Source organism: Nicotiana tomentosiformis, chromosome 3, assembly GCF_000390325.3.
Source record: "Nicotiana tomentosiformis chromosome 3, ASM39032v3, whole genome shotgun sequence".
NCBI lineage: Eukaryota > Viridiplantae > Streptophyta > Magnoliopsida > Solanales > Solanaceae > Nicotiana > Nicotiana tomentosiformis.
Window position 1 is genome coordinate 1,149,459 of NC_090814.1, and position 8,345 is coordinate 1,157,803.

The window sequence follows — 8,345 nt, forward strand, 5'->3', positions numbered from 1 at the left end:
ATTGTTAATAGAGTAATCAATAGAAATGGATCTATGCAAAAACCATAAAATAACATGACACTCCACACAAGTAGGCTTATAAAGTTTGTATTATCAGATAGGTTTCTGCAGTGAAAATCAAGCATTTGTATGGGATTATCTCCATAGTTTTTTGTAAGGGTCTAAGCTTCAGAAAGCAAATGTTCTCTAATACTATGAAATTGAAAAATATGGGCATGAAAACAAAAATCTGGCATCCATTGGCAGGAGAGTGATGCATAATCGCTGTATTTCCACATCTCTTGCCTCTTTTAGAACAGAATTTTTGTTTTTAAAAAAACGAGCACTACTTACAAAGACGCGGAAAATATGTCAAAAGAATTGCAACTCTCTTAGCAATATTGGAAAAAGAGAAACAATAACCAAAAAAAGGAATTGGAAACTACTAGTAATGCTTAATACCAGGTTCAGATCTCTCTATTATTGGCTGCAACCTTCTCCAGATTGCCCGTCAAGATACTGAGTCTTGTATCATCTCAATGCAAATTAATAATGCTATTTGCCAAACCATATCAGCGCTGCCTCAATTTTTCACCTTTTTCTTTATTTCTAGTATGATTCTCGCTGTTAAGGTGTTAATGCAGCCACGCCGCAGCAAGACAAGAGAATCAGTAGCAGTAGCAGCAAAAAATCAACAACGTGCATCTTCTGAAGCTAGAGTTGCAGAAAAGAGCAAACGAACTGTTAATCTCTTCCAGCAAGAAATCTTGGCCTTACCAGCAAAACTAAACAAATGAAGAAATCAATAAATAAATAAATAATCCCCATGTCTCATTGATGCCTCATTTCTGAGTAGGCTTTGAAAATAAAATAAAAAAAGGTTATCCATCAAACAATGTCCGGGAGGACAAACTGAAATTTTAAGGCTCAGAGTTGGATTACTAATTCGGCAAAGAGGAGGAGACCAACTGTGGCTGCAAAAGAACCAGTTGCATGTGATAGAGAAGCCTCAAATCACATACCATTCAGGGTTTGCCAAGCCAGATACGGATCTGCTTGTCTCAATGCAGGAATAATTTTTTTGCCCAGATAAGCAAATATCATCACTGCCTCTTTGAGAAAATGGTAGCATAGGTTTCGAGGAATTTAGGGTGTTTTGAACTAAGCTCATAAATCAGAACAAGGTCCAAGTAGTACTGTTGCTGCTGCTGTTAAGAGGACTAGAAGAGGGCTGTTGATTTTGCTTATAGAGAAATCACAGGCCAGGAGCAAGAGGAGGCAACCACCCTCAAATAAGTCCCTTTCTCCCCTGTTGGTCTCATTGATAATGGGGAATGATGCTAAGGCTTCTGTTAAACTGGAGGCTCAGATTATGTGGGGCATTGAGTTCTCTGCACCTGCCATGGCTGCAAACCCCAGAAATTCAAGTTGCCCGACCAAGATACAGGCAGCAAAGCTCCAATGCCCAAATTCAATTAGCTCAATAAGCATGATCATCATAGCCCTATTGTTTCCCCTTTTCGATTATATGGACGTGTTACTTTGCTGGCATTGCATCGCAACATAGTGAGTCAGGACGAAATTAAGACAAACGAAACATAGCCCAATACCTACATATACACAAGAAACATGCATATGCACAAAAGGTTGTCTAGTTTAAAGCAAAAAAGAAATCATCGACATGTCAGAGATGGTCATCCACTCTAAGAATCATCTCTCTCAGCCTCATTCTTTGAGCTGAAATGGTATGGTGGTCTAGTTGGTCATCACATCAGTCTAACACACAAAGCTGAAGAATCCCCAATTCAGAAAATGGGCTTACTGGAGGAGGGCAACCACAGTTACAAAATCCCAAATTTCACTTTAATGCCTCATTCTTGAGCTGGTACAGATAAAAAAATGGTGAAACATAACGAGTGAAAAGCATTATAACTTCTAATAAAAAAGATGAGGGTTTGATATCTCCTGCATCGATACATGGAAAAGGTATATTTTCTTTAGCAAATTGAGGCTCAGATATGTGCTATGATATAGCAAAAGCAAACCCAACTACGCCATGGCTGCAAAACACCGGTTGCATGTGAGAGAGAGGATCTCAATCACATGCCATGCCGGGTTGCCACGCCAAGATACAGGTCGGGTAATTTCCATGCCCGACTCAGTTAGCCCAGATAAATGAAAAAGCATCATCACTGCCTCTTTTAAGAGTTTTCAAAGCCATGAAGGAGACAGACGGAAGATCTGAAGGTTGCATAGTTGTTACAGTGTAGTTGGGTACTGGGGTTTGAGTATACTTGAAGGGTGCAAAGAATGCAAAGAAACCCAGAAACGGAAGTATATTCTCTTTCTCTCTATCATTTTAAAGGGCTGCTGGTTTTTTGAAAAGTGGAGTATCATAGACAAAGCAGAGAGGGGCAACCACCCTTGAAAGAAATCCCATACTCTGTTGCCTCATTCTCGCCATTTCTGGGCTAATCTAATAACGGGAATTCGCTTAGATAAGAGCTTTTAACCGAAGGGACCTCACAAGTCTGCATTTAAAAGAACTTTGCAACTTCAACTCAAATATTGTCCAAATGCCTACCTATGATCTTCAGCAAATTGAGGCTCAAATGCGTACTATGATAAGGCAAAAGAGAAGCCAGCCACACCATGGCTGCAGAACACCGATTGCATGAGAGAGAGAGAGAGAGAGAGAGAGAGAGAGAGAGAGAGAGAGAGAGAGAGAGAGAGGGAGAAGTTTAATCACATGCCATACCGGGTTGCCACACCAAGATACAGGTTGGGTCATCTCAATGCTCAGTGATCAGCCCAGAAATAGAAAGACTTATAAGCATCACCATAGCCCCTTTCTGTAGTAGAATGCATCATAATGTAACACTTTCCAGTTTCCTTAAACAATGAGAGTAAACTGGAAGAACCGGCAAAGGGCCATGAAGACAGACTGAAGGTCTGAAGGCCCACAGTTGTTGTGGTATACTTGTATATTGGGGAAATTTCCCAAATGGTCATCCAGAAAACCAGAAACTGAAAGAGGGGCAACCACCATCGAAAGAAATCCCATACTCTCTGTAGCCTCATTCTTGCAATTTCTGGGCTAATTCAAAGAGAGAACTTTTAAAGGCTTGTAATTCTGTCTTTAAGTATCTAACCTTCCTTTTTCATGACAAGGGGAAGTAGTTTTCACTTTTTTCACCATTGTCTTCTCTTTCTCAAGGCAAATCTAAAAGCTATTTCCATGTACATAAGTAGGCTTAGATCTGTCATAAGATCAGGTAAAGGAAAGGGACACCGCCATGGCTGCAAACAAGAATGCTTGCTAGAAAAATAAGACTCTGCTTAAGTCATCCTGGTTTGCACTGCCAAGATACAGGTCCAGTGACCCAAATCCAATAAAATCAAGAAGCTTTATCATCACAACCTACAGATAAGCAACAGCAATGATACTCATACAGATTGAGATTTGTGAAAAGGAAAGGATAATGACCAAGAAAGAAGAAGCAAATAGTGTGAGAGATAGAGCAGATCGCGAATAACCAACCATTAGAGCGCCAGCTAAGCATGAAAGAAGGGCTGTTGCTTTGACAGTAGCAGAATACAGAAATATCATGGGCATGCAGATGGAAGACAACACCCTTAAAAACTTTCCATCTGTATGCAGCCTCATTCTTGTTCTTGAGTTGAGAATCCAGTTTCTATTTATGGTGTAGAAATAATGCAAAAGCACCTGTCAATTAATATAAAAAAACCAAGAAAGGGGATCAGACACATATAAAGGCAAAATCTCAAATGTCATTGAGGCAAAATCCAGTTTCTTATCATATACTTTTGTTATAAGGCCATTTCTTATTGTACTTTTCATGATATAATTCGATTATTTCATATTATTTCATATTACATATATTTGTCTTAAAAGACATATTATAAACTAATTGAATGAAATGTACCAAAATATATCAAAATGGATACAGAGGATTCGCATATCCCGTCCCAACTGACTTGAGAATGAGGCAAAACTGGTTGATATTGATATTGAGGCTCAGATCTATGTTATCATCAGGTAAAGAGAAGCCAGACACCCCATGGCTGCAAGCAGTGGTTGCATGCAAGAGAGAAGATTCTCAATTGCAGGTCATACTGAGATTCCGAGCCAAGATACAGCTCGAAATTTTTCATGCTCATTGAGTAAGCACAGAAAAGAGAAAGAAAGAACTGGAAGTATCATTACAACCCTTTTTCACCTGTCAATTACATATTTTTATTTTAAGCATCAGCCGCATTCCCCAATAGCTCTTAAGAAGAATCTCGAAGCCAAGACAGCAAAGAATAAGAACACAGCAGAAACAAGGAACCAATAGATCAGCAGACATTAACGAAGTCACAGACAAAACCCCCAGAAACTGATTTAGTTTTCTTTCTTTCTCTTTAACTGGTAATGCAGAGTGAGGCAACCACCTTTTATAGTTCCCTTCTCTTTGTTACCTCATTCTCTCCTTTTTGGCCTATTCTAAACCTTAAGTCAACATTGACCTCGCATTACAAGACTCAAGCTAAGTTTTTCTTTTTTGGTAATTAATCAGTTAAATTTCCAGAAAGTTAATATACTGTTTAACACAATCAAGTATACCATCACAACATCCAGCTATTATCACATGGGAAGCGTAATATCCTTCAACATATATTCATAATTTTTGGAAAATATGCACTCTGGCATAGTGATCAATGAAGTGGTTGGAGACAATGAGGTCTCATGTTCAAAGTAGTGTTTCTTTCATCTGCCCAAGCCTTGGTGGGCAGAGTTACGCGGCACCTGTGGAGGTATCGGTGAAATATTCAAGGTGCGCCCAAGCTAGCTCGGATACCACCATCTTTAAAAAAGAATATGAGAAAATACGAATAGGGTAACTGGCATAAAAGCAATATTTATAAAATAAAAAATCACGGGCTTACCAGAGAAGGAGGGCAACCACCGTTACAAAAAATCCCACATTTCACTCTAATGCCTCATTCTTGAGCTGCTACTGATAGAAAACAATGGCTATACTTCACAGCTCAAAAAAGCATTAGAACTTAAAAGGGCGTGGGTTCGATATATCCCACATCAATAAAATCTAAAAGATTGATATTTTCTTCACCAAATTGAGGCTCAGATATGTGTGTCTGACAAAGGCAAAAGAGAAGCCAACCACGCCATGGCTGCAAAAAACCAGTTGCATGTGAGTGAGAAGAATCTCAATCACAGACCATATCGGTTGCCACGCCGAGATACGGGTCGGATAATCTCCATGCCTGAATTAGTTACCCCAGATAGAGAAAAAATCATCATCACTGCCTCATTAAGATCTGAGGTCCCGTAGTTGTTGTAGAATAATTGTGTGTGTATTGGGTCTTTGAATAATATGCAAACTGCAAACAAATCCAGAAACTGAAGTGTTATCATCTATCTTTCTCTCTTTCCTTTTTTAAGGGCTGTTGGTTTGTTACAAAAAGGGAGAATCATAGACACAGCAGAGAGGGGCAACCACCCTTGAAAAAAAATCCCATACTCTCTCTGTCGCCTCATTCTCGCCATTTCTGGCTAATCTAATTCAGAGGGTAATATAGCAGTTTTTCCAAAAATTGATCAAAATTTTGAGGCTCGGATGATAAAAAATCAGGCAAAGGAGACAAGGATCGCCATGGCTGCAGACCTCAGTTGCATCACATAGATGAATTCCGGGTCGCCCCGCCAAGATACGGGCCGCTCCAATGCCCGACCCAAACATCTTTAATCATCACAGCCTCTCATCCGTCACATTAAGGAGGAGAAAAAGAAGTTGGAGAAGCAGAAGAAGCAAGTGGTATGGGTTCAGATATTAAACCCTAAACTGTAAAAGGGACTTTGCGCAAGTTTAAGGGGCAATCTATGTATTGAACCATTTTCAACAATGGTGGTTTATTATACCGCATTTGGTGCAAAACAGAAAAGGAAATCATCGGCGAAAAAAACAGAGAGAGGGCAACGACCATTACAGACTCCCCATTGCCTCTCCGTCGCCTCATTCTTTTCGTCTAGAGTTTGCACAATACTCTATTAAGCTGGTCGTTTTAAAGTAACGGTACCTTTACTTCTATGTCCTTGCTGATAGTGAATAATGAAATGAAAAAAACAAATGATGAAATGATATTAGGGCAATTTAGTCACTCTATTCAATCCCTCGAATTTCTTAGGCTTTTTTTTTTTAAAAGCAAATTATACTACTAGACATGCTGCCTAATAGTTATTATATTAATATATATAAAAAATTCACAATGGAAGAGTATAAGTAAGGGGTGTGTTGCCTCTATGCCTTGGCTATATAATTATCCCTTTGTGCCTCCATTGCCTTATGTGCAGCTTTGGTTGCCGGCATCATCTCACGAGGGCGAATGATCTCATAGCCATATGGATAATTTCCAAAGGCATTGGACATAAGCAAATACATACTCCGCTAGACCTTACCTTACAATTCCCACTGAGGCTATAGCAACCTCATCTACTAACAAGAACGTAAGAAATAAGACGTAGAGCGCTAAATGATGTATGATCATAATAGAGTTTATAACATACTCTATTATGATATTACATATGATAATGCTAATAAAATGGCAAACTAGAATGACGTAGATATAATAATCTTAACCTTTCTTCTCTAATCTTATGAAATCTTTAACTTGTAAAACCCTATGCTCATCGTCAACCCGCTTCAAAATGTCTTCAAACATAATCATTTCTTCTTGAATCGATTAGAATTGTTGGACCTTGTGGAGGTGGTAGGGGCAGCCATCTTTTGCTTTGCAACCCTCATGGGGAGTCGCCTAATTGTAGTCTCTTGTGTCACCTTTCCATCCCAACTATGTTGTCTGTCATATATCTTGTTCTTGCTTTTGTTGGAACCACTTCTCAAATGTCTAGGCGAAAGATCCCCTTCCCTAGCTACGTTAGTAAATGATGCATGAAGTAATTCTTCCTCTTCCCTTTCTTTGTAAAATTCAAGTCCCATATCAATTCCAAAAGGGTCATTTTGATCCAATCGAGGAACTAAAGTTCCTTGCTCATGCCTCGGATTTTCAAACGCTGTCAATTTGTCTAAATCATGAGACACAAGGGCATGGAGGATATCGGTAGGTGTCAAGTTGTATTTTGCAGCCATTGCAGATGAAGTTCCAGTAGCACTAAAGGTGTGCAAAGATGACGATCCTGTTGTAGTTAGTGCATGTTGTTTCCCAGACTTTGAAATTCCTTTGGCAAATTCTATTGATAGAGTAACACCCTCCAAAGCAGTTGTAACTGATGTTTTTTCTGGAGGAGGAACAGAAAGAACAAATGTCAATGAGTTATAAGTTGTAACTCCATGTTTGGACTTGCTAGGCACGAAGGCAGGAGCAGTTGGGCTTAGATGTCGCACATGCTGCGTCTCTTTGAAATCTCTTTCTCATGAATGTTTGAAATCTTCTCTACGATTGCCTCACCCTTTCCTCCACCAGTTTTTTGTCCAGAATCCTCATCGGAAGATTGGGTTGCCTTATTGTCACTCTCATCTTTGATGGTTTCTGCATAATCTTCTTCCTCCACTTCAACTTACTCAGCCCAAGTCTTGTGATTAGCAATAATTACACTCGTTGCACCTTGCTGGTCCTTAGAATTAGTCACATCATTTGTAGAATTTGATTGTGATAGTGATGCCATTCCTTTCTCTACATGTTGAGTGTTTACTGTAGATATTAATTGCTGCGCCGAATCACCTCCTTGCTCACCAAAAGACTCCATCGATTGGGAAGGAACCTCATGAACCGAGGTATTCAAAGTAACCAAAGGAATGTTGATCTTTGGAGTGGTATGCATGAACATTGCTGCCTGGGATTCCTTGATCATTTCAGCTAATTCTGGACTAGAGAATTGGAGTGTATGAGTTGCGTTACGGTCTTGTACATTATGCGGATCATCCACAGGAACAATATCCTTTGAACCAATTAAGGGAGTACCAGATGTTTTAAAAGTTTGATGCGTTTTTACACTGCCTAAAGAGTTTGTACGAGCAGCCTTTGAGACTGCTTCGCCAGCACCGTTTCCAATTGTTGATCTTGTCTCCTCCACCACCTATTACACATTCTAGTCATACTTCTTCACAACACTAACATGATCCTCAACCAATACATCAAAAGAGTTTGAAATATTGGTGTTCATTGATGCTGTAATTTGGTTTTTAGCATCTGGAGAATTTCTGTTGTTAGGTGAGTGATTTACAACTGTCCAAGCTCTATGTTTTGCTTGAGCAGATGCACGTTGTTGTTGGTGTTTAGGTTGTTCAAATACTGCCAATGCTTTTGTACCGTTTGCACTCCCC

The 8,345-nt window shown here is 39.4% G+C and overlaps 1 long non-coding RNA gene across 4 annotated transcripts; it reads right to left on the reverse strand.

The window, feature by feature from the left end:
- Positions 1–216: 216 nt before the first annotated feature.
- Positions 217–6,074, reverse strand: LOC104097775 (uncharacterized). 4 transcript variants are annotated; one of them, XR_011414552.1, is made up of 4 exons: positions 4,930–6,074; positions 3,521–3,706; positions 2,564–3,400; positions 217–764 (listed from the first exon to the last, which is right to left on the reverse strand). It is a non-coding gene; the product is annotated as an uncharacterized lncRNA (long non-coding RNA). The 4 variants fall into 4 exon arrangements; XR_011414550.1 differs by having other exon boundaries at positions 217–2,635; positions 2,738–3,400; positions 4,930–6,073; XR_011414551.1 differs by having other exon boundaries at positions 2,738–3,400; positions 4,930–6,072.
- Between the last annotated feature and the right edge of the window lie 2,271 nt (positions 6,075–8,345).